Below are 23921 nucleotides of genomic sequence, written 5' to 3'. Positions count from 1 at the left end.
ATTTTATTGCTGACATTCTCTAGAATTGCTGTCACATGACAATGGTGTTGATGATAGTAATAATAATATGGTGGACATATTTTTAGTCTGTTTCATTCTTGTCTTTAAATTTTCCTGTAGCTCATTACCCATTTCTGCCTGCTCCTGGAGCTGTGCTTCCTCTCTCCCTCCACCCCACTGCTCGGCACCCCACTGCTCACATTCCAATCAGAACTCACAAAATGGAAATTGAGACTCACCTTCTGAGACAAGGAAGAATTCGGAAGGAAAAAAACCTGCTGGATGTGAATCTATGTCCTCCATTTTACCAACAACACCATCTGGGGTCGGGACAATTTATTTGAACCTCAGTTTTTCTATTAAAATAGGGTAAAATCTCTCTTTTGTTGCATGTTAAATAATATTTAAAGTACCTGGCACTTAGCACATACACTCAACAAATACTGATTCTCTCCCGTTGTAAACGTTTTCCTATTTTCTGGCTGCCCAGGATGTGAACATTTTGCAATGTTACTTTAGGGCATTTCCAGTTGTAATCTACAGTAAGTGCTGTTTCCCAAGGTGACCTCTGAAAACAAAACCTCCAGACTCACAGCTAGCGCACACAGGTGACCAGGCTGCAACACTCAGCACACCTGCGTGAGATGTAGATGTGGAAGTTACTGGCTTGAGGAAGGAAAGATTCTGCTGGGAAACCAATTTGCTAAGAAAGGCATCTGCCATTTGGGGATGGCAGTGCTTGAAAGGTTAACCGCCTAGTGCAGAAGGGGCCTCGCTGGACACGGAGTGGCAGCTGGAGACTAATGCATTTTGGGGCTCCCTAACCTCCTCCTCTCCTAATTGTACAAAGGCCAGTGCTATCGAGGCCCCTCAAGACACCTGGACTTAAGTTATTGGCTCATTCTGCTTTCTACTAAAATAGCCACAACTGTGAGCCCTAACTGATGTATGGTTCTTCATTGGTATTTTGACCTGTGAGTAACAGGCCAAGAAGAACGTTAAGGAAGAGGCAGTAATAATGTAATAATTCTAGAAAGTAAATCCTATATAAGTTTATTGAGCTACCATCGAGTGGAGTTTGAGGATTATAGTTCTGAGGATTATATATAAATATTAGAATGCTTTTGCCAACTTTCTCTTTCTCTATTACTAGTGGGAATACTTGAGTGAGCTTAGGCTTTCATGCTCCCCAAATAGAAGTTATTTCAGAACCAGTTTATAAAAAATTTTGAATCCCTGGATATTGATTCTGCAGAGCAGTCCCAAGTGTGTTTATCAGTTCAAATCAAATCCGGAATCAAAATAAATCAGGCATTATATGGCATATTAAATTTCTGGACCTCAACTCAGTTCCCCTAATCTCTTAGCAGCAGTAACAGAGTGGCAGCTCTCACTCATTGCGATGGGGAAATAACAAAGCCAGAGTAAAACTGCTGTTGCAAAAGAAAGCGCATCACCACATTTCCATCTCGTGCATTATAGTTCATGAATCTCCCAGGAGCCAGGAAAACGCAGCGAAGTCTTTAAAAGTGAGTCCAGATGTCAGCCATCACCAGAGCAGTGCTTTAATTATCAAAAAACAAAGAGATAACTCCTTAGGTACATTCTAAGCAGGTGTTCCTTTACAGAAAACTGAATAGGTGAAGAAACAGCTGTGCATTATATCTGCTTCAAGAGCAGGGAACAAAAGTACAACTTAAATAACAGACTACCCAGCGGGAGCATAGGCAACTCACAATTATTAGAATTTTGCAAGTATCAAGCTATACAGTATAATGACTGATTAATATTAATTACTCCCTTTCCCAGATGGGAAAACTGAGAGCCTCGGACGACAGCCATTTCTAATTCAAAGTCTGTCTTTGACAAGTTCACTCATAATGAATTTATTTTGCAAGGTATTTTAGATACACCATATAGCATGGCATGGTTTTTTAAACACATTGATATATTTTAACACAAATAATCCATTTTTATTATAGCAGATTTAGGAAATAAAGATAAGCAAAAAGGAGAACTTAAAATTACCTCTAATTACTTTGTGATCAGCAAACTGCCCTACAGCCTCAACCTGTTATCTAAATGGTTCCTTGCATTAACTGGAAGCTGCCTCAGCTCTCAGGCCCTCTGACCCTGGAGGGAAGAGTGCACGTGGACCTAGCTATGTTTGGGAGGCAGAGAGAGAGAGAAAATGGAGAGCTCTTTGAGAAGAAGGAAACAAGGCCATCAGTTGCGTATGTGAGAGCAGAGGCCTTGAGGATAGTGGTAGAAGCATATTAATAGCTACTGGGATGGTAGGTGGGGTGAGAGGGCGCTTCACCAAAGGATAGTAAGAGGATTGGCAAATAGTATTAAAGCTCCAGCTGAGACCAGTGTGAATACACACTCACTTGTAGATTCAAACTGTTATGGGGAGCAAGGGAACTGAAAGACTACAATAGGCAGTTACTTCTGGAAGAGGTGGTGGGGAGGAGGGCGTGCTCATCCCCAGAGGCCTTGAAAGGTCATGTTCATTTTCTTAAACGGGGCAGTGACTACATGGATGTGTCTTCTATTATTCTTTGAACCATACATATTATTTTTGTGTACCATTGTATATATGTGTATCTATACATTTTTGTAAGCATGAAGTATTTAGTAATTTTAAATATCCTATATAATAAAGTTGTAATATGCAAATGGTGGTTATGTAACAACTGACTGCAACGACCGACCCTGTAATGACCGGGATCGCAGATCAGCAGGCGGGTGGGGCAGTTAGCTACAAGCAGGCGGCTGAGAGCTACAGGAGGGGGCAGGGCAGCAAGCTATGGGCGGGGGAGGCCAGGGAGGCGGAGGGAGCTACAGGAGGGCGGGGCAGCGCGCGGAGACCTACTGGCATACCAATTCGTGCTCAGGGCTACTAGTCCTCAATAAAGTAAAATAATCTATTAGATTTCCAAGTTGTGTTTCAAGGCTTAAGAACAACCAGTTTTTATATAAACAGCTTGAGTAAATTGGATGCTATTAAAAGCACAGCAGTTGTTAAGTACTACCGTCCTTTTCACCCATAAAAGGTAAAAGCCTTTAGAGCAGTGGTTCTCAACCTTGGCTGCACATCAGAATCACCTGGGAATCTTTTTAAAATCCTGATGTCCGGGCCTCATCCTCCGGAAATTCTGTTTCTTTGTTATGGGGTGGGGCCACAACATTAGTAACAAAGAAACAGAATTTCCGGAGGATGAGGCCCAGAAATCAGGATTTTAACAAGATTCCCAGGTGATTCTGATGTGCAGCCAAGGTTGAGAACCGCTGCTTTAGAACATTTCAAAACAAAGCTGGCACAGTCCATGCCTCTCTTCCTGCTTCCTTCTCCTGTCCCCAGTGGGTTCCTATCATATATCATTGGTGAATTTTGGCTTTTACAAAAAATAGCAATAGCTTGAGTATATGCAACTTGTACTTTTACCAGCTATAAAAGTTCCCTGACAAAGGGACTCCAGAGCGTGGCTGCCAGCTTGAAGTGCAGGGAGAGGAAAAGAGAGGGAAATGGGGAGGAAAGACACAAACTAGAAACGCAAATGACCTTGCTGTAGATGCTTTACACACTTTTATAATTTTTCTTTCATTTTTAATTTTTTTCAGGAGTTTTACCATTTCTATGATCTCTTCCTATCAGTTTATTATAAATAACATGTTCATTTAAAAAACCTTTGTATCTTATTCTTTAAATATGTTTTTAATGATTTTAGAGAGAGAGGAAGGGAGAGGGAGAGAAAGATAGAAACATCAATGATGAGAGAGAATCATTGATTGGCTGCCTCCTGCACGCCCCCTACTGGGGATCGAGCCCGCAACCCAGGCATGTGCGCTGACCGGAATTGAACTGTGACCTCCTGGTTCATAGGTTGAAGCTCAACTGCTGAGCCACACCGGCCAGGCCCTTAGTATCTAATTTTAATAGTATTAATAGCCAGATGTTTTTCTCTCCTCTCAATTTCCCCCCCTTATTTGTTCTAAATAGGTCTGTTTCTGAAATTCAGTCTTTCATCCTGGCATCTGTCAATGAGAGAGCCTTAAATCATCCCTAGTGACTATAATCAGATTTCCTTCAATGAGATCCTTGTGTGGGTATTTGCTGACTTAGAAGAAAAATCTTCCAACTACAAATTGCTGTTTAGGTTCTGGGTTCTGTGCACTTCCCTTCAGAAATTCTGCTTGGTTCTTTTCCTTCAGCAGAATTTTCTTTTCTCGTGGATCTTAAGGGAATTGGGCAAGATACAAATTCCAGAACCGCTTTGCCTTCCTTTTCTTGCAGTTTTTCCTCGCCCCTGGATTCATTCCTTTTCTCCCTGTCCCTTTTGCTAGATGTTCCTTTTAACTCCTTCCCTTACCTGAATGTGTCCCTGTTCATTCCTGAACTCTCCAAGTGAACATGGGACTGAGGACCCGGTGGCTAACGCCCCTTGTATCTGCTGCATCTTTGCTTTGCTTCAGTCCCTGTGTCTTCATTCCCTTTTCACTCTGTGTGTTCGTAGCCCACCTCATTCCAAACATAATTTTATGCCTTTTACCAAACATATTTCCTTTTGTTTTTATTCCTTTTTCAACTTTAACTCTCCTTTTCTTGGTCATTTTTTATAAAAGTCTCACTTGGGACAAAAACAATGGATTTGATTTCTGAATCCTCATTGAGTATTTTATGATAACGAAGAAGTGGTTCTTATCCACATTGTACAGATGGCTAAGGAGGCGTAGAAAGGAAAACCCCTTGCCTCCAGCCATATGTTGTCTTTTGGAGAGGCCAACCAGACCAGCGAACAACTGCTCCCTCCACCAGGTGCCCCTCACACCCAGGACACTCTTTCTCAGAGGGGATCGAGGGACCATCCACACTGAAGTCATGCTCAGTGCTTTTCTGTTCCCAGCCCCAGGATCACAGACCCAGGACATAGTCTCCATTTTATTTTATTTTATTTTTAAACATATTTTATTGATTTCAGAGAGGAAGGGAGAAGGAGAGAGAGATAGAAACACCAATGATGAGAGAGAATCATTGATTGGCTGCCTCCTGCACGCCCCCTACTGGGGATTGAGCCCACAACCCAGGCATGTGCCCTTGGTTGGAATCGAACCTGGGACCCTTCGGTCTGCAGGCCGATGCTCTATCCATTCAGCCAAACCAGCTAGGGCCAGAGTCTCCATTTTAACAGCTCCCACGGTCATTATTAGGCACAGTGAAGTTTTTTAAAAGCCACAGCTTCCTAAGATAGTGAGGCGCTAATCCTTTTTGTGCACATAATGTGTGTTTGGTATTGTTGATTTCATTCTATAAAAGCTCACTGAGCTAAGTTTTCTTATATCCATTTTGTGGCAGAGAAACTGAGGTTTGAGTTAGGAAACTGCCCGGGGTCAGTGAGCTGATCTGGAAGAGACCACCTCTGACTTCTTTAGCCTGGATTATGAGAACTATGGCATGGCACATGTTTTAAATTTACCATGAAGAGCTAGTAAATGTTACCATACATACGGGGTTATTTTAATTTCATACTGTACTGTAATCTGTAATACAGCTTCATTTATCAAACTTGTTCAAGTGTGTTTTTTAATTGAGATATGATTGACATACAACATTATATTAGTCTCAGGTTGACAACATAATGGTTCAATATTTTATATATCGTGAAATGTTCACCATAATAAGTCTAGTTGACATCCACCATCATACATGGTTACAATTTTTTTTTGTGATTAGAAATTTTAAGATCTACTGTCTTAGCACCTTTCAAATATGCACTACAGTGTTAACCATTGTCACCATGCTGTGCATGGCAACCCAGGCATACCCAGGGCTTCTTTATGCATTTTGTAGCTGGCAGTTTGTACTTGTGACCAACTTCACTCATGTCGCCCACCCCAGCCTATCATTTCTGGTGACCACTAATCTGTTCTCTATATCTTCGAGCTTGATTTAAAAATAAATTTTTTTTTAGATTCTACATATAAGTGAGGTATTTGTCTTTCTCTTACCTACTTCACTTAGCATAATGCCCTCAAAGTCCATCCATGTTGCTGCAAATTGCAGGATTTTCTTCTGTCCTTATAGCTGAAAAATATTGCTGTGTGTGTGTGTGTGTGTGTGTGTGTGTGTGTGTGTGTGTGTGTGTATCCACATTTTCTTTACCCATTCATCTATCCGTAAATACTTAGATTGCTTCCTTGGCTTCTGTAAATACTGCTGCACTGAACATGGGGATGCAGATATTTTTTTCAAGTTAGTGTTTTCATTTCCTTTGGATAAATACCCAGAAATGTGGAATTGCTGGATAATACAATAGTTGTAGTTTCAGTTTCTTCAGGAGCCTCTATATTGTTTTCCATGGGGGTTGCACTAATTTACATTCCCGCCAACACTACACAGGGTTTCCTTCCCGCCAAATCCTCACCAACACTTATTTCTTTTTTTTAACATATTTTTATTGATGTCAGAGAGGAAGGGAGAGGGAGAGATGGAAACATTAATGATGAGAGAGAATCATTGACCAGCTGCTTCCAGCAAGCCCCACACTGAAGGGTTGAGCCCGCAACCTGGGCATGTGCCCTGACCGGGAATGGAACTGTGACCTCCTGGTTCACAGGTAAATGCTCAACCATTGAGCCACACTGGCCAGGCTATTTCTTATCTTTTTGATAATAGATGTAAGGTGATATTTCATTATGGTTTTGATTTACATTTCTCTTATGATTAGTGATGTTGAGCACCTGTTCATGTATACTTTGGCCATCTATGACAATTTCTTCAATGTCTCTGAAGATCCTCTGCCTGTTTTAAAATTGGATTGTTTGGGGGTTTCTGTTGTTGTTTGTTTGTTGTTGTTGTTTTGCTCTTGAGTTGTATGAGTTCTTTACATATTTTTATATTATCCCTTATTAGACATATGACTTGCAAATATTTTCTCTCATTTAGTAAGATGCCTTTCTATTTTGTTGATGGCTTTTTTGGCTGTGCAGAAGCTTTTTAGTTTGATGTTGTACCATTTGTTTATATTTGATGTTGTTACCTTTGCTTTGGGTGTCAAGCCCACAAAATTATTGTCAAGACTGATGTCAAGGAGCTTATTACCTATATTTTCTTCTATGAGTTTTATGGTTCAGGTCTTACATTAAAGTTTTTAATCCATTTTGTTTTAATTTTTTATGTTTGGTGTAAGATAGTGATCCCGTTTTATGTGGCTGTCCAGTTTTCCGAACACTATTTATTGAAGGACTGTTTATTTCCCCATTGTACTTTCTTGGTTCCTTTGTCTTAAAATAATTAAAATTTATATTCATGAGTTTATTTCTGAGCTCTCTATCCTGTTCCATTGATCTATGTGTCTGTTTTTATGGTAGTACCATACTTCTTTGATTACTGTAGTTTTATAATATAGTTTGAAATTAGGAAGTGTGATGCCTTCTTTCTCAAGATTGCTTTGGCATGAGAACCATGATTTTATCTTTACCTGATATTATCTTTTAACATAGATAATGTATAAACAAACATTGTGTTAAAAAACAATACAGCCTAGCTGGCATGGCTCAGTGGTTGAGTGTCGACCTGTGAACCAGGAAGTGACTGTTCGATTCCTGGTCAGGGCACATGCCCGGGGTGCAGGCTTGATCCCCTGTGTGGGGCATGCAGGAGGCAGCCAATCAATGATTCTCTCTCATCATTGATGTTTCTATCTCTCTCCCCCTCTTCTTTCCTCTGTGAAATCAATAAAAATATATCTTAAAAAAGATAATATAATGACAAAAGAATTGAAAATTATGAAGATTCTATGTTATAGAATCATAAGCACATGTTAGTCATAAAAATTACAATGAAGTATTCTGGGTGGGACATGCTCCATTTTTTTCTTTCTGCTACCTGGACCATGAATTCAGTGGTTGGAGGTAGAGTAGCCACCTTGAATCACAAATTAGAAACTGAACATTGAGGATGGTCAGAAAACCTGATTCTGAATGTGTACCCATAATACCAGTCCTGACTCTCTTTCTGGATTTTACATGAGAAAAAACTTCTCTCCTATTTAAACACCGTTACTTGGTGTTTTCTGTCTCTCACAGTTGAACCTAATCCTAACAGTAATTACTTCTGTTATATAAAGTTTTATCATGATAAATATTAATCATTATGAGAGTTAATAAAGCCATTTCAAAACCTCAGTCAATAATGAGAATGTCGTACTTTGATACAATCAATACACATTGTCATTTTTATAGCTTCTAAGTTAGTTATTGAAAAAAAAAATTTTTGTTGGCAATCCAACATAAAAATTGTTTGTAGCACACTTTAAATTTGAAATAAATTCAAGATTTGAAATAAAATTACAGAAATCTATTGTTAAAATAATTATTTCTGATTCCACAGTAACCTTTGCTATGTCAAAAATAAAATTTGCATTTCATAGGATGAATTATACATGGAGCCAACAAAGGGACTCTTTTCCCAAAGTTTCCAACCAGGTTTCTAGCTCTGCGGCACCAGGCCAAATGCCCCATGTCCGTACAAAGTACTCCAGCAGACTCAGGATTGCAGTGCAAACTTTATGCTGTAAAATGTATAAAACTGGGGCTAATGGCAGGAAATAGGAACTTTTGGAGATAGTTCAAGTATCTACTAAATTAGTCAAGGAATTATAATTTATCATTACAGTTAGTACTTAGAAAAATGTCTTCTGATGAATAAAAATGAAATGCCTGCATTCCCTATCCTACAAGTTGATCCATTGTAATCATTCTGTGATAGCAGAATTTAGTCCCATGTTTGTTTGCTCTTTCACCTTGCCCTTCTCAGATGGATAGCATCATGTGTAGGACGTATTGTTTTCATTTATTTCCATTGTGTGTTTAGGGGCTAGGGAGGTAAAGTAGGGTTGGATTTGGGAACCTATAGAGAACACGAAGAATCCGAGTTTGATTTTAAAAGGGAGATTTAATGTTTTATAGCTAAGGTAACAAATTTTAAGAAATTCCTCTCTTGTTATTATTGTTGACTGCATGATGCATTGAACAGGCCCAAGCAGGAAACTGAAAGGTGAACTTAAGGCAGGATTGGATTTCTGCATTTTATAATAGGTATTACTACTATTTTCCTAAATGTTCAAGGTTTTGAAAAGAATAAATATAATTTTATAAACTTAATAAGTTGGATTTCACCCCTTTTTTATTTAACATACATGCACTTGGGAATCTCGAGGCACTTTCTTAAGCTGTTGGAGCTACTGCATACCATCTCACAAGGGTTCCATTTTAAGATCGCCCCCAGAGGACAATTCCCAGTTTCCTCCTATCTAATGCCGGGAGACCAGACTGATCCCGCAGGCATTTGCTCCTTCAACTCCGTGATTTCCAGCCTGATAGCTGGACTGTTTAATAGTGCTTTAAGTACTTTCTCTTCCACTGCATTTCTAATCAGGGAAACATAAAACAAGACCTGTCCTTAAGCTGTTTTATTTTACCTTATAATGATCTCCATTTCCTTTCATGAGGCATTATCTTGATAAATTGCTGTTTTTAAAGATCACTTCTTGCCTGAAAAGTGTGCAATAGATCAGGCACTGAAGGCTCTTTCTGGGGTTGGGGTTTTGGCCACATGTTGTATAACCTCCTGCATGCTGTATTAATACCCCACAATATTCCTGATTTTAATCTTTGTTTCTAATTTGTATACTGGCTGTTTTGTTTATTTTGATTTTTAAAAAATATTTTTTTATTGATTTCAGAAAAAAGGAGGAGAGAGATAGAAACATCAATGATGAGAATCATTGGTTGGCTGCCTCCTGCACGCCCCCTACTGGGATCGAGTCCACAATCCAGGCATGTGGCCCCGACCAGAATCAAACTTGGGACCCTTCAGTCCGCAGGCCTACCCTATCCACTGAGCCAAACCAGTAGAGCTGTATACTGGCTGTTTTAGCAAATTAGACTGGCTGGATTCTCCCCAAAACAAAGCACACTCCTTAGCTAAACTAAGGACTAAAAAGCATACAAAAAAATCACCATACTTAGAAAGATCCGTTGAGTACAGAAACTGTTTAAAAAGAGAGAAAGAAAGAAATAGAACAGTCCTATAAGTCAGGTCACATTCCTTGAATTCAAATGTTAATTATTCCCGGTGAAAATTACCTTGGTAATTGATTTCTAGAGGTATGTTAGAATTTGAATCACTTACCTACATTCATCCCTAGAAATCTAGCCGTAGTTTAAAGAAAACTTACATGGTAATTTGTCTGTACTTATTACACTTGGAGGAACACTTAAAAAGCACTGCACATAAACAAAATACAAAGCAGGCACATCACTGTGGAGCACAAGTTCCTTCGAGTGACAATAACAATTAGTATAAAAAGAGCAACGTTGGCTCCACTGAGGACTACCATTTCCTAAAAGCAAATGAGCAATTTAGAGGAAACTATTGGAACTGATTGTTAAATAATGCCCTGAACTGACTTTGAAATAACACATGGGTATAGCTATGCTACTAGCAAATGGTAGAGAAAAAATTCTAAATTCATTTACATTTACCTGACCTTTTTTATCAAGTGTTTTTTTTGTTGTTGTTGTTTACCATCAAGAGGTCAAGAAAACACCTGCCCCTCTGTTAATTTTTATGGTATTCGATTTATACCTCTAATAGAGGATTAAAGGGCTACTTTGTAATTATCAAGCATGAATCTCAAATTCATATTTAAAAATAAAGTTAATGTCATACCCAAAGTCATGGAAAATTTTAGAAGTGGTATTTAAAATAGAAATTTAGACTACTGACTTGAAACCCCATGCTCTGACCACCAGACCACACGCCTGCCCAAGGATACTTAAATTTTTTACTGAGTTATTCTTCTTTGTAATTAGATGCAGTGATTAGAGTGTCTTTTGCATTACTCTGCATTTTTCTCTTAAGTCAGGGTTGCAAGCCACATAGGGCACTGTCCCTTACAAACTAAACAAGGGATTTTTAGTCTTGCAATACAATCTCTTGATATTTGTTTATAGGTTTCACACATCAAAAAAACAATGAAATCTGTAATTTTTCAAATTACAATCTTTTCATTCTCTAAGTTATGTGCCTATGAGAATTTGAAAATCTTTTGAAGAGAATGTAATCTTTATGCTTACAAAATGTAGGCTTTCATATTTGGGTACAATTACAAATCAAGGCCTTTTCCCCCATAATAATCAGTTTCTTGAAGTTGTGGGTTTTCCTCATTTGAAAATAAATTAATGGGGATTTAAAAATATAATTCATCCAGTTATTAAATCTTTTCAATCTTTAAAATTAGAAACCATTTCTATTCTCAATCTCCAAAGAAGCAATGGCAGAAAATGCCTTATATTATAGCTTATTACAATTAAATTTTTGATTGAGGAAATAAAAATAAACAGCTAAAACCAGTTTACATTGTAAAAGGGAGGAAACTTTTATGTGACTGTTTATTGTTATACTTTTTTTCATGAAAGGTATATTTTGTGTGCTTAAATATTGATTTTTTTCTCAACCAACTACCTTTCAAGAGAGAAGGTCAGTTTTGGAACAGCAAAAATTCAAAGTACTACAAATGGTTTTCTAAAGGAGTTCAAATTAGCATTTAATGTTGCAAAAACAATGATAACCTCTATAGCTCTAAACATCAGTTTTTTAAATTAGAGTTTGATATAGAAAGGAACTAATTTTGCATAATTATTCTTTTTAGAATAATACAGCATAGTTGCTAAATTATACAGCAATTTTGTATAGAAACATATTTTCTGAATGCTGTCATGTAATTATTTAGAAATTTTATTCTCAAAACCATGAATTTAGGACACAGGTTACTTTTTTTCTATTAGTACCTTATTTTGAGATGAAAATAGGGTCATTCATATTTTCCCCAGACTTTCCTGGAGCAGTCTTCGGGGCAGGGGTGGGAGTTGGGCGAGTAGGGTGGCAGTAGACACATGTAAAACTTGTTAAACCTCATATGTGAACATCGGCTTTTGGTGAGGATCTAACGAGTCTCCCAGAGGGAAAATAGAGTGGAATCAGGAACATCAGTGCCATACAAGGAGGTAGTCTTCCAAGTAGTGGTTGCTCTTTGTCAAAATCCTAGAAAATAAGCGTGGAGAGCAGGTTCTCTGTCTAATTTGTCAATTCTGGGCCTCTGGTGTCTAGAACAGCAAATATCTGTTGAACGAATAAATGAGAGAATGAATGACTCGTGATTCTTTTGGACACCTTTAAAATCAAGTTGCCAAATTAACATCATCATCCTAGGTAATCCTACTGGTATAGGAAGTATACACATGGAAGTTATTTGAGAGAACAAAACCATGGGATCAGGGATTCTTGAGGGCAAACAGCACTTGGGTAACCCGAACTTTTCCAAAGGCAAGTTATGGATGACATATTATAACTGGGCTTTCCTTTTAAATCATACTTTGAGGGGAAGGTTGAAGGAAACAGGAAAGATAGATGGGGTATAGATGAAAAAAATTTGCTACACATTGATAATTGTTGAAGCTAGGTACATGACATGAGAGCCATTATACTCTTCTCCATGCTTGTGTTTGAAATTTTATATAAAATTCAGCAAACACATACCCCTCTTCTTAAGAGCCTGACATAGTAAACGTACATACTGCTTGATATGTAGATATCAGTCTAATCTTAGAGAGCCCTTCTTACAATATATAGATAAAGAAATTTAAAAAATTGTCTTCATGACAAAAGATTACTTTTGGCTCTAGATGCAACAAATTATGATAAAAATCAGTTCCATATCACTGATATCAGGCTTTCATAATCTTGGAGAAAAGCTGAGGAGATATGCCTAGACTTATCTTTATCCAATGCCCAAGTTGTCCTCAGTGCATCTTCATACTCACTTGAAGGATGACCAAGGAAGTTGGGGAGGTTATTGAAAAGGTTACTGAATGACCTTTTCAATGACCTTGGTAACCCACCTACTTCTGGTCATCTGCAGAAAAAACCTAGGGGTAGCCCTCTCATCAAGTGCTTTACAGTGCTGTATTACTTTACAGTGCTTTTATGGGATTCTCATTGCTTGGTCATGAGCCAGATTTATTTACCAAATCTTAGATTCTGGCCTAACAGCCATCTTAGTCCATTCAGCTGCTTTAAAAAAATACCATAGACTGGGTAGCTTATAAACAACAGAAAGTTATTTTTACAGTCCTGGAGGCTGCAAGTCCAAGAGCAGAATGCCAGTGTGGTTGGGTTCTGGTGAAGGCCCTCTTCTCAGTTACAGATTGCAGACTTATTTCTGTATCCTTTTATACAGGACCTTGGGGTCTCTTTTATAAGGGCACTAATCCCATTCATGAGGGCTCCACCCTCAGGACCTAATCATCTCCCAGAGCCCCCACCTCCTAATCACCTTGGGCATTAAGTTTTCAACATATGAATTTTGGGGTGACACAAGCATTCGACCATAGCAAACCTTTAATGATTTTCCACTTCTTTTAAAGTCGAATTCCTTAACAAGGGATACATGTATTCAATCCCTGCCTCTTCAGAGGATTTTTTCAGGTCTTTTCAGCTCAGTGATTTGTGATTTCATAAACAGTCTAATATATAGTAATTAAAGCACAATAAGTCTGATGTCTCCATTTATCTTTAGGAGCCATCATAAGTGATGTGATGCATTCAGATGAGAGTTGATGGGAGGTGATTGTTCCTGCCCAATCCCCACGCTTTCCTACTCCGAGGCTATTTTCTCTAACATTGATTTGTGAATGTTTGGCATGGAAGCTTAAGTTTAAAAATCTATATATTACAGGGCTCTACAGGTCACGAATTAGCTCTCCACAGTACCTTTTTCATTTTCTCATAGCACCTAATACTGTATAATTATGTTGCACAGTAGACCCCAATACCTTTCTTTGCAACTATTACCATCTGTCACCTCACAGCCTGGCATGAAAATAAATGACTCCAATCTTTAATAGTGTTAATCTGAAATGTTTAAACCCATCTTTTTACTGAATTAAGAAAGTATACACTGGCATCAGTACCAAAACTGGAAAATCATTACTGTAACAGAACAAGGTCAAAATTAAGTGAGCTGGTCGCTTCAAATTGTACCTTAAATCTGGTGTTCATACATTATATTGCAGTTTCCAGCCAACCCCTCAAATCTACTTACAAGAAGAGAAGTTTATAATTCAAATATTATAGGAAGAGAAAATCTAATTTTGACCTTGAGTCAAATTGATGCTAAATAGAGTTTATGGTTTTCTTTACTTTATAAGCTGTAATTGCAAATACCGTTTCCTTCATCTAACAGACGACTCCACCCTGAAATTTTCAAACAAAAATAGTTTGCAGGAACATTGGCAAAAGACATGTTCAAAAGTCACTAACTAGTTTCAATTAGAAGGAGAGGGAGGAAAGAGATGGTAGATATTTTTAAAGGGGTTATGTTTTCAATATTTTTGACACTCGATTTCTAATTCCTGTTGCTTTTTTAAAAAAGTATTTCTCATTTAAGATTTAAAAGTATATTCATAATTTAAATGTGCTTAATTTGTAAATGAGATAAAAACAACATGAATGTGTATAAGATAACTTTAAGAGAAAAATACAATATGAATATCTTTAAATAGTAAATAGAAACAAAGTTTTCACCAGCAAATGCTATAAAATACTAAGATATGAAGGTCCATATTATGACATTAAAATATAGAAATTAATGAAATGTATTTAACAAAAATAATTTGAATGATTTTAGCAGAATGTTTGATAATATATATTTAATGCCAATAAGTAAATTATGTTGGTTATCCTAAACACTATTTTTTATGGTGTGTCTATAGCTTAAATTTAAAATCATGTTTGAGATGAACTGACTCATCACCTTTGCCACAATGATTGTCTAGTGTCCAACAAAAGACACGTCATGATTCTGGTTTTACGAAGTTAGTGTATTATTTCAGTAGATGAGAGGTTGGTGTGGGGTAAGAAGTTCTCATTAAGTAGAAATGTTATCCCCTCTTATTTCTTACTGCTTGCTGCAGGTTCCAGGTTCTTATACTGATCTTCTTAGTTCTTGTAAATAGTTAATATTCTCATTCTCTCTCTCTCTCTCTCTCTCTCTCTCTCTCTCTCTCTCTCTCTCTGTTAATTCTCACACTCAGGTGCTTCTGATTCCAGTGAATATTGAACATGGACTTTAAGTTACCATGTTTGACCAAGGTCTCACAAAGGAACCCACGAAAGTAGTCACAAATGTTTTTAGTTTACCTTTGAGTTAACCCTATCTAATACTGAAATGACAGGTACAGTAATGAAAGAAGGAGATACCTGGATCACTGAGGAGACCTAACTATTGAACTAAGGTAGTTCACTTATCTGCTAAGTGCCCATCCTTATGTTAAAGAGAAAGGTCAGAGGTTCTTACTTGTTTCTAGGAAGAAATTAAATACAATAAAAACAAAGAGCTGGAAAAGCTCCCAGGAAGCATCACACCTTCCCAGAATGGCTTCTGTGTCCGTCAGTTAAAATGATAGATTTAGAAAGATAAGGCCATTTCCCGAAGTGATATCACCCCACCCCACCGCAAACCCCCAAATCCTGCCAGATTAACCAAACCAAAATCAACTAAATTAAAACAAAACAATCAGAAAATAAGATAAAAATGGATTTTATAATTTTTATAATCATTAAAATTATAATGGCCATTGTGAATATCCAAGAAGAGAAATAGGGGGATTAATCACAGTCTGAGTATTTGTTCCTGTACCATGATATCAAACTTTAAAATGTTTAATTACTGAGATTTTTTAATTGTAAAAGTGTACAATAAAGTGTACATTTTTATATAAGATTATCAACTTTCACAAGCTTCCCTAATTTTGCATCACTTTGCTCTTCTAGTACTTATAGCACATAAGGAAATTTTAATTCCAAGTTATATCTGTGTATTCAAATTGAACATTTAAATATTAACTGGTTCATTGGCCTTCCTTGTTGGCATTATGTTCCTGCTTTGCTGACTGTATGTGATGCAGACATCAAAATGATAACGTAGGTGTGTGGCTATTTGATTTGGCATCTGTAGTTGAAGCCAAATAGAAAGCTTGACCACATACTTCAAAGCCAAAGTTCACTAAGGCCCAATTCAGAGACTCATAGAACATTTAAATAAGTAAAGAATATCCTAATTTTTTATAGTTTCTATATTCTCATTTCTCCTTTTCCGGAGAAATAATTAGACATTTTAAACTGAAATCAATGAATTCCTCTAGAATCCACAAGATGGTGCTATGAAGTGGTGTTTAAAAATTTCTTAAAAACCATATGCCTTCTAGGAGCTATTTTTAGGCAGGGCCAAATTAATACCATTTAATAACATTGACTACAGATAAATGCTATTTAAAAAACAACAACCGTGTAAACCAGATCAGTTGATTTAAGGAAGGCCTACCTTTACTCCTAGTGTTGCTGTTAAAAAATACTTTACCCCATAAATTACACTTCTGTTAACTCTGTTATTGAGATGAGGTTTTAAGGGTATTTTCTGAGAAGACTGGGACTTGAACTTGGATCTTAGCAGGTCTAAGTCATAATGTAAAAAGTGCAGGACTAAAACAGAGACCCGAGTTCTGATCTCTAAGCTCCACCTGAATTGCCACATGCAGCTGCTCTCAAGGACGCTTTGCCCAGGGGGCCATTTAGCAGTGTCTGAAGATATTTTGATGGTCACAACTGGTAGTGTGGTGGGGGCGATCGTTACTGGCATCTAGTGGGTAGAGGTCAGGAATGCTGCTAACGCACAGGACCATCTCCACATTAAATAATTCTCCTGCCCAAGGTATCGGTGATACTGAAGTTGAGAAACTTGACCTATGTATTCACTCCTTTTTTGGTTTGTCTGTTCATTTATTAATTAGTCCACACATTCCTTTATTTATGTACTATCTATCCATCAGCCAATTAATTAATTCCTTCAAAAGATTTTTATAAACTGTCTACTATGACTTAAGACTGGACTAAGCTCTAGGGATTGCAAAGACAAGACTTATCCTATTCTTGTTCAATCTAACTGGGGAGCAAGTCACTTATGAAATAGAGGCCTGGTGCATGAAATTCATGCATGAGTAGGGTCCCTAGGCCTGGCCAGCAATCAGGCCAATCTGTGGAGCGACTGGCGGGGCAATGGGGGGGGGGGCACTGGCACCCGCCTTGGCCAGCCTGTGACCTGCAGGCTGGGGGCAGCTCCTGCATTGAGCGTCTGCCCCCTGGTGGTCAGCGTGCATCATAGCGACCGATCATTCCGCCGTTTGGTCTATTTACATATTAGGCTTTTATTATATAGGATATTGCCATCAAATGTGCTCAGTGTTTCAGTGGTAAGTGTGAGATGTTACGAGAACACACAAAGGGTGTGATGAATTCTGAAGAATGTGACAGAATTCAGGAAGGCTTCATAGAGGTGGGGGTATTTATTGGGTGGGTGGGTGCAGGGTGGTCATAGAATGAAATCTTGAGCAAAGCACAAACAGAGCCAGAGACAGAGTAGTCCAAAGTGTGTTTGGTGAGCAGTGTACTGTTGTGGTATGAGATTAGAGTGAGTAGGAAGAGTGGGAAAAGAAAAAGAGAAAATCTTTAAAAAGTAGAATGGGGCCACCACCCATGGTTAGGGCCTTGGACTTCATTCTCCAGGCATTTAAAATTAAAAATAGAAGATGTTAGCCATGTGGCACTCACTTAACCTCTTGAGGCCTGAGTTTCACACCATTAAAGAATTTGGTGAGATTCTTTCAGGTTTCCTTTTAAAACTATAAAATCAACCTATTAGAAATATTAAATACTGTATATTCTTAAATTTATATTACAACTATCAATAAAGATCATAATATCGATAAAGAAAACACCTTTTTATACACAAAAATTGTGTTGTCCCAGGTATTTACTTTCATTATAATGAATCAAATGTAATATGTCCCTATTAATATACTTTGTGTTCCTTCTAAGGCTGGAAATACTTAAAAAGATCAAGTTATTCTGCAGCATATACAGTCTTCCTATTGGTTTATTCCTATGTCAATAAGTACTTTAGGTTACACCCAGGATAAATTTTTGAATTTTTTTCTCAACCTTCTCTACTATATGTACTTTTATCAATACCTTTCAGATGATCTAAGTGGTTTAACATATGTTTTATAATTTGAATAATTACTTTAAAAATATTAGATTTCAGGGAAATAAAACAATGAAGTAGTTTATGTTTTACATTAATAAATGAAGAAAGCCCCATAATTAACAACTGTTTGGATTTTACTTGAGTAAAATTAGTAACTATCAAGTGAATATTTGATATAATTTGATTGTGATTTATAAAATATATTCTTATATATATTTTTCATTTAGTATGTTTATACTTATAATTTAAATTCAGCTTTAAAATATCGGTAGCTGAAACCACTGCTATAAACCAGTTCAGTTGTCATTCAGAATTTGAGCCCAGAGATAAAATGGTCTAAGATTAAAAAAAAAAAAATTAGATGGGGGTTGGGGGTTGCAGAAAAGAAAAATGGGCTCCATATCTAAATTAAAACACAGAAATCTCCTTTGAGGAAAATGGCCATCCTCTTGCCCCGAATAGAGAAATGAAAATACTGATGTTAAAAGTGACAGAGGCATTGGGAAGGGCAGGCCATATTACAGTCTCCTGAACTGGATAGTGGCATTAACTGACCACTTTCATCCTTGCCTGTTGTCTGACTATCTGTCTGCTCTATTTGATTGCATCTGTTTGAATCCTTGTTTCTCCTTCCCCCAATTTGTTATCCTTCTGTTTCTGCACCATATTCCCTCAGGTATTAATTAAAGCCTTGGATGGATTCTTTCAGATATGAATACCCATTCATACTTACTTTCCTTCACAAAAATTATCGTCAAAACCCACCCAGTAATTGAAAAGTAGTGTGGATTTCCCACAGTGCTTGCATTTTGAAACGGCATCATGGACTCGTGTCAAGATAGAGAGTTCATCTTCAAAAGATGATAACCTTGCACGATGTTATAAAAAGGGTAACAGGCACCAGAAGAGGGGTTGAACTAGTCAGTGGTTTGCAAAAGCACCTTAGGGTTCCCAGAGGGGCCACAGAAGAAGCAGTAGCGGGTGGGGTTAAGTGTAGGATGTGGGACTCAGCCACCACCACCTCCCGCCTCTACCCTGCTTTCTCCCAAGCTCTGCCTCCACCTCTAGCCCGTCTGTTCCAGGTCACACATTAGCAAAGGTCCTGAGAAGGCACCAGATGATCTCTAAGATCCCTTCTGAGCTGAGCTTCTATACATTTTTACTTTCAGATTCTTTCCCAAAACGCAGAACTTCAAGCTAAAAAGATTGCATAATAACTGAGGCACAAAGTAGGGTAAAGAAAACGTTAAAAACAACAGCACCCAAAAATTAAACTTGCCCACCTCTTCCTAAGAAATTAGACATTTTCTATTTAAGTGTAATTAAAATAAATTTAAAAAGTTAAATCCCTTCAAACCCTGAGATAGTCAGTAAAAGACAAACAAACCAACAGGAAAACCTTCACTCAAACCTTCCATTTGAATGTCCTGCAGAGACCGAGCTTGGAGACCCGCCCAAGAGCAGAGGTAGTTCTTAGGAAGGGGGCTGTTCAAGGCCAGGACAGCTGGGAACACAGTGAGTGAGGCCATGCAGCCACAGGGAGCTTCTCTTCAGGGTCTCCGACTCCTGTTCATACAAGAGGTGACCCTCTACCTGTCAATTAAGAGCTGACAGTCACTTGCATATACATAGGACATGAAGTAACCACAGTCCAGAAGTGCCTACATGTGCACCATCATAATACCTGCCACTGTTCTTACTGCAATTTGGCAGTTCTTATCCACTGGTTACAATTTTTCAAGTAAATATTTATTGATAAAAACCTCATGAGCCAATGAAAATTTATGTTCCTAAGGGGAAAATGTTTCTAAACATTCCCAGCATTTTTTCTGGACATGATACATTTTTGTGACTTGCAATAGTTTTAGAAATTATCTTAATGTAGTCCTATAAGTTAAATTTTCAGCAAAGATTCTAAATTAGTTTTAGGAATTGCTTTTCATCTGCAATGTGATTAATAGCTATAAAAAACCCAGCTTTGGAGAGGGGCTCTCAGTGACCCCTCATTCATTCAGTGCCTACATCCAAGAATAAAGGCACCCACACTGTATGACTGCGTGGAAGGTGTGAAAAGTCAAGGAATGGATTAAGGGGTGGGTAGATCATAGACTTTTAACTTTTGGCTAGTTATATGAGACCTTTCAAGTGCAAATGAAGAGATGCATAATAAGTGATTTCAATTTAAGCTACTATCTATGCTTACATTCTAGACAACTGGTTTTTCATGGTAAAGCGATCAGCTGACCACAGAGGAAGAATCCAATTTATGCTGTGTAAAGGGAAAGATATTTCCCAAATTTTAAGGTGAAAAAAAGGTTAATTCTGGAAATTTTGTGCTTTTTTTCCTCCTTCATTAAGACAAAAATTGCTTGAGATCATTTCCCATAATTCAGGCCAAGATGAATGGGCAATGGAAGTATTTCTATTAGTTGCTGTATCTTTTTTTTTTTTGCCAAGCTTCTTTTCTTCAAAGTAAATGAATACTATAGCTTGCCCCACTCCAAACTAAAAATGGCAGCAGTGAAACCCATTTGCTATTTTAGAAAATGACTAATAAAACACATATTTCATAATATGTGATTCAAATAACTTAATATACGTGATTAAAACCACTTCTGCAGTTATTCTAAAATGGCAGTCAGAGTTGCTTTTAAAAATCTTTCATTTCCAGGCCACATTTACATGAAAAAGATAACATCTTTCCATGCTCCATAAGGAGGGAAGGAAGTAGCATTGAATCTGAAACAGTGCAAGAAGGTGAAAGGGAAATCTTCAGCGAGAACAATTGCATTAGGAATTAGACTCTGTCTTTCTAAGGGGAACTCTCTAGTCGTGTTATCTGGAAACACATGTGGATGCTAGAATATGAAAATAGAAAACAGCCATGACATGAATTAAAATGTTCTTTAAAACATTGTTTCAAAATTGCAGTGCACGATAGGAAACTTCCTAATTACCCATATTCTGAATTGCTTCAGGTAAATGGGTAAGGAAATGTATTAGGTGAGTAGAGTTATTTTGCTCGTTTTAATAAGGGTTTGCCTTCTTGTAAGATAAGTTGGCCAATTCGAATATATATGGAACTCCTTGAACAGACTATAAATTATATGTATCCACTGGCCTGGAAATTTCCACCCTTGACATTTCTGGTTTTGTTGCCCATTTGGGGGCCCGAAGATAGGATGCAGGCAGAGCCAGCGGCGCAGTGTCCTCTCAACCCTACAATCAGAAACGGGCTGGCACAAAGGGGACCGCAACCACTGGGCAGGGATCAGGGTGAGGCGAGGAGACGAAGTTGGCAACTGCAGGGTATGAGCCAGTCTTTATTTAAAATTCTGCTATTGTGTTCACCGTGGATTTCTAACTGTGCATTCATGTTGGTTTTTAAGGTATTGCATTACTGAGTTTTTTGGCCCCCACTTAAATTTTGCTCCCAAAATGTATCTCCCTCACTCCCTCACCCTAGTCCCAGCTCTGCTCCGGCACTGGGGCTCTGGGTCCCAGCGGAGCCTGGAGCCCCACTGGAGCACAGCCTTCGCTCCCACCGCCTCAGCTCTGATGGGCCAGGGAAGGCTCCCACAGGAACCACGGCTCCTGCTTGCACACATGGAGGGCAGGGTGCAGACAAGCATCCTCTTGGTCTCCCGGGGAACCACTGGGAATGTCAGGGAACAGCTCTCATAGCTGTTGACACTGGCCGTGGCTTCTGTGTGTGGACAGGAACCATAGTGACACAGGCATTCATGCCCTCAGCGTGAATTTAGCAGGAGAAACGAGGAGAGTTACACACTCACCCCAAAAGCATGAAGAACCCCTGCAGAGCATGCTAAGTTATATAAAAATGAGAGGCTTGGTGTACAGATACCGGAAATCTGACACACAGCTCTTTAAATCACGGAATGGGCAGGGTCACGAGTGGTAGAGCTCAACTAAAGCCGAGGGCACCTTTCTGTTCTTGAAGAGAATGAAATGGCACTTTTCAATCTTATTGCTGAACTTCTCGTCAGACTTGCGGGTCTCTGTCTCCTGTCTCGTCCCAAAAGACAGGCTGACAGTCCTTAGGCAGGGCCAGTGGCTGCCCCTCCATAAAGAACGTGGAGGCCTGCTTTCTCTCCATTTGTGTTTGATGGGAGTAGAGTGGAGAAAGGGACTGAGGTTGACTAACTCCTGGGTGTTCGCGCTTACTCATGCCAGGGAGCCCTGGAGGGAGAGAGACTCACAGGATTAGGAGAAGTGGGGAGAAGCCTGACTCCCGGCATTCGCTACAGCCAGAACCACGAGGCCCTAGTGGTCACACTTTCCTCTGGGGGGATACGCAAAGACCAAATATAATGGGACTGCTCTGTCTTTCATCTTAGCAAGTAGTCTCATCATAGGATTGTCTGCAAACACGAAGTACACAGGCTGCCGTTCCGTCGTCCTCCATGGAAGTCAACTTTGGACACTTTTTGGAAATTGGAAGCGAAAGCTCTAGGTAATAAAAGCTCTGAAAAGGAAAGAAGAGAAAGTTAGGGACATGGGTCTGATTAAAAAGCTCTCAAAATTATCTGCTGACATTAGATGGGTATTGGGTTTTAGGTATTAACACGACTATCTGTCTATTTTATACATTTCTATGCAGATTCAGTAGGGAAAATGCTTAAATATATACTTAATTCCATAGGATCCCAAAGCACTTGAGGATTTAAACTGATAAGCCAACCTCAAAGGGACTGATTCTTGCTACTAAAACACAGACACCTCTGGGGTGAAATGTGGCAACAGTTTGACAGGCATAGCAGTAGCTTAGGCCAGAAAGGATTTATCCAATTAAAATTATGGGATGAATTTTGGCTGGCAGAATGTAATTACCAGCCTTGGAATGGATCCAGGATCCTGAGGTTAACACCCCGCCTCTTGCCAACAACCCTCCTACCTGCCAACACTCCGAGATGGGGAAGGCAGGATCTGACACAATCGCACATAATACTGTTGTGACATCTAAGTACAATGATGATGATGTGAGAAGCATCGTGAACCTGATTTTTTTTAGCACTCATTATGTTACTTATTTTTATGCCACATTAGGCTAGAAACCAAATGTCCACATAAATGTTAATTTCCTCAAATCTGTATTTAAAAAGTATAATTAGAAAATAAAAAATAGATTTAAAAATTAATTTATTCTGTCAAAGTAGTTATTTAGTGATTATTGCAGTTTAGAAACGAAATTGGATCAAAATGGTGGCATTTAATGGTTGCTGCATTAAAAAAAAACCACACACACAGGTCCTGAATTTTTGGAAGAGAAATGTGTTCTCCCGAGTTCGCTGGCCTAGAAAAAGGGGAACGCCTAGGGCTTGGTTCACAGTGGTTGAAACGGGCTAACCGGTCAGGTGCAAGCACTGCTTGGTCCCAGGGCGGGTCCGTTCCTTCTCACGGGTGCGCGCCGCAGGGGAACTGGGCCGGGGGTGCTGGTGCGCCCGCGCCCGGGAAGAGCCCCCGCAGGTGCCTGGTCCAGGGGAATGGCCTCGCCTTTGGATCCCGCTGCCCTCTGTGCGAGGCAGTCATTTCCCGGAGGGAACTGTGCAGACTCCCCACGGAGCCGGAGCGGCCGGCGGGCAACGCCAACAAGGACGTTCAGCTCTCCCGGCCGCGGGCGCGCGGGGCGAGGCCGGGCGAGGGTCACGGTCACGGCCACGGAGGGAACGCAGGCAGGAGCGCGCCGCCTCGACGGAGGCGGGGCTGGCGGCGGAAGCAGCGGCCACGCGCGGC

General features: G+C 39.0%; 1 protein-coding gene and 1 long non-coding RNA gene across 3 annotated transcripts in view; one reads left to right on the top strand and one right to left on the bottom strand.

Moving 5' to 3' along the window:
- The window catches only part of LOC102431415 (formiminotransferase N-terminal subdomain-containing protein-like), a 64170-nt gene that overhangs the window by 7273 nt on the left and 32976 nt on the right, over positions 1-23921 (top strand). The window contains exon 1 of one of the 2 annotated variants that reach the window (XM_023759911.1): positions 21425-21476. The exons of the other annotated variant lie outside the window; for it this stretch is intronic. The gene's annotated coding sequence lies outside the window, so the exon portion shown is untranslated. Of the gene's footprint in view, positions 1-21424; positions 21477-23921 lie in introns of those variants that run through there. 2 annotated transcript variants of the gene reach the window in all.
- LOC111827451 lies at positions 21477-23793 on the bottom strand. Its single transcript, XR_002831030.1, has 2 exons — positions 23536-23793; positions 21477-22653 (listed from the first exon to the last, which is right to left on the bottom strand). It is a non-coding gene; the product is annotated as an uncharacterized LOC111827451 (long non-coding RNA).

The sequence above is a fragment of the Myotis lucifugus genome, unplaced genomic scaffold (assembly GCF_000147115.1).
Source record: "Myotis lucifugus unplaced genomic scaffold, Myoluc2.0 scaffold_3, whole genome shotgun sequence".
NCBI classification, from domain to species: domain Eukaryota; kingdom Metazoa; phylum Chordata; class Mammalia; order Chiroptera; family Vespertilionidae; genus Myotis; species Myotis lucifugus.
Note: the sequence above shows the minus strand (reverse complement) of the source record. Positions and strands in the feature narration are given on the sequence as shown.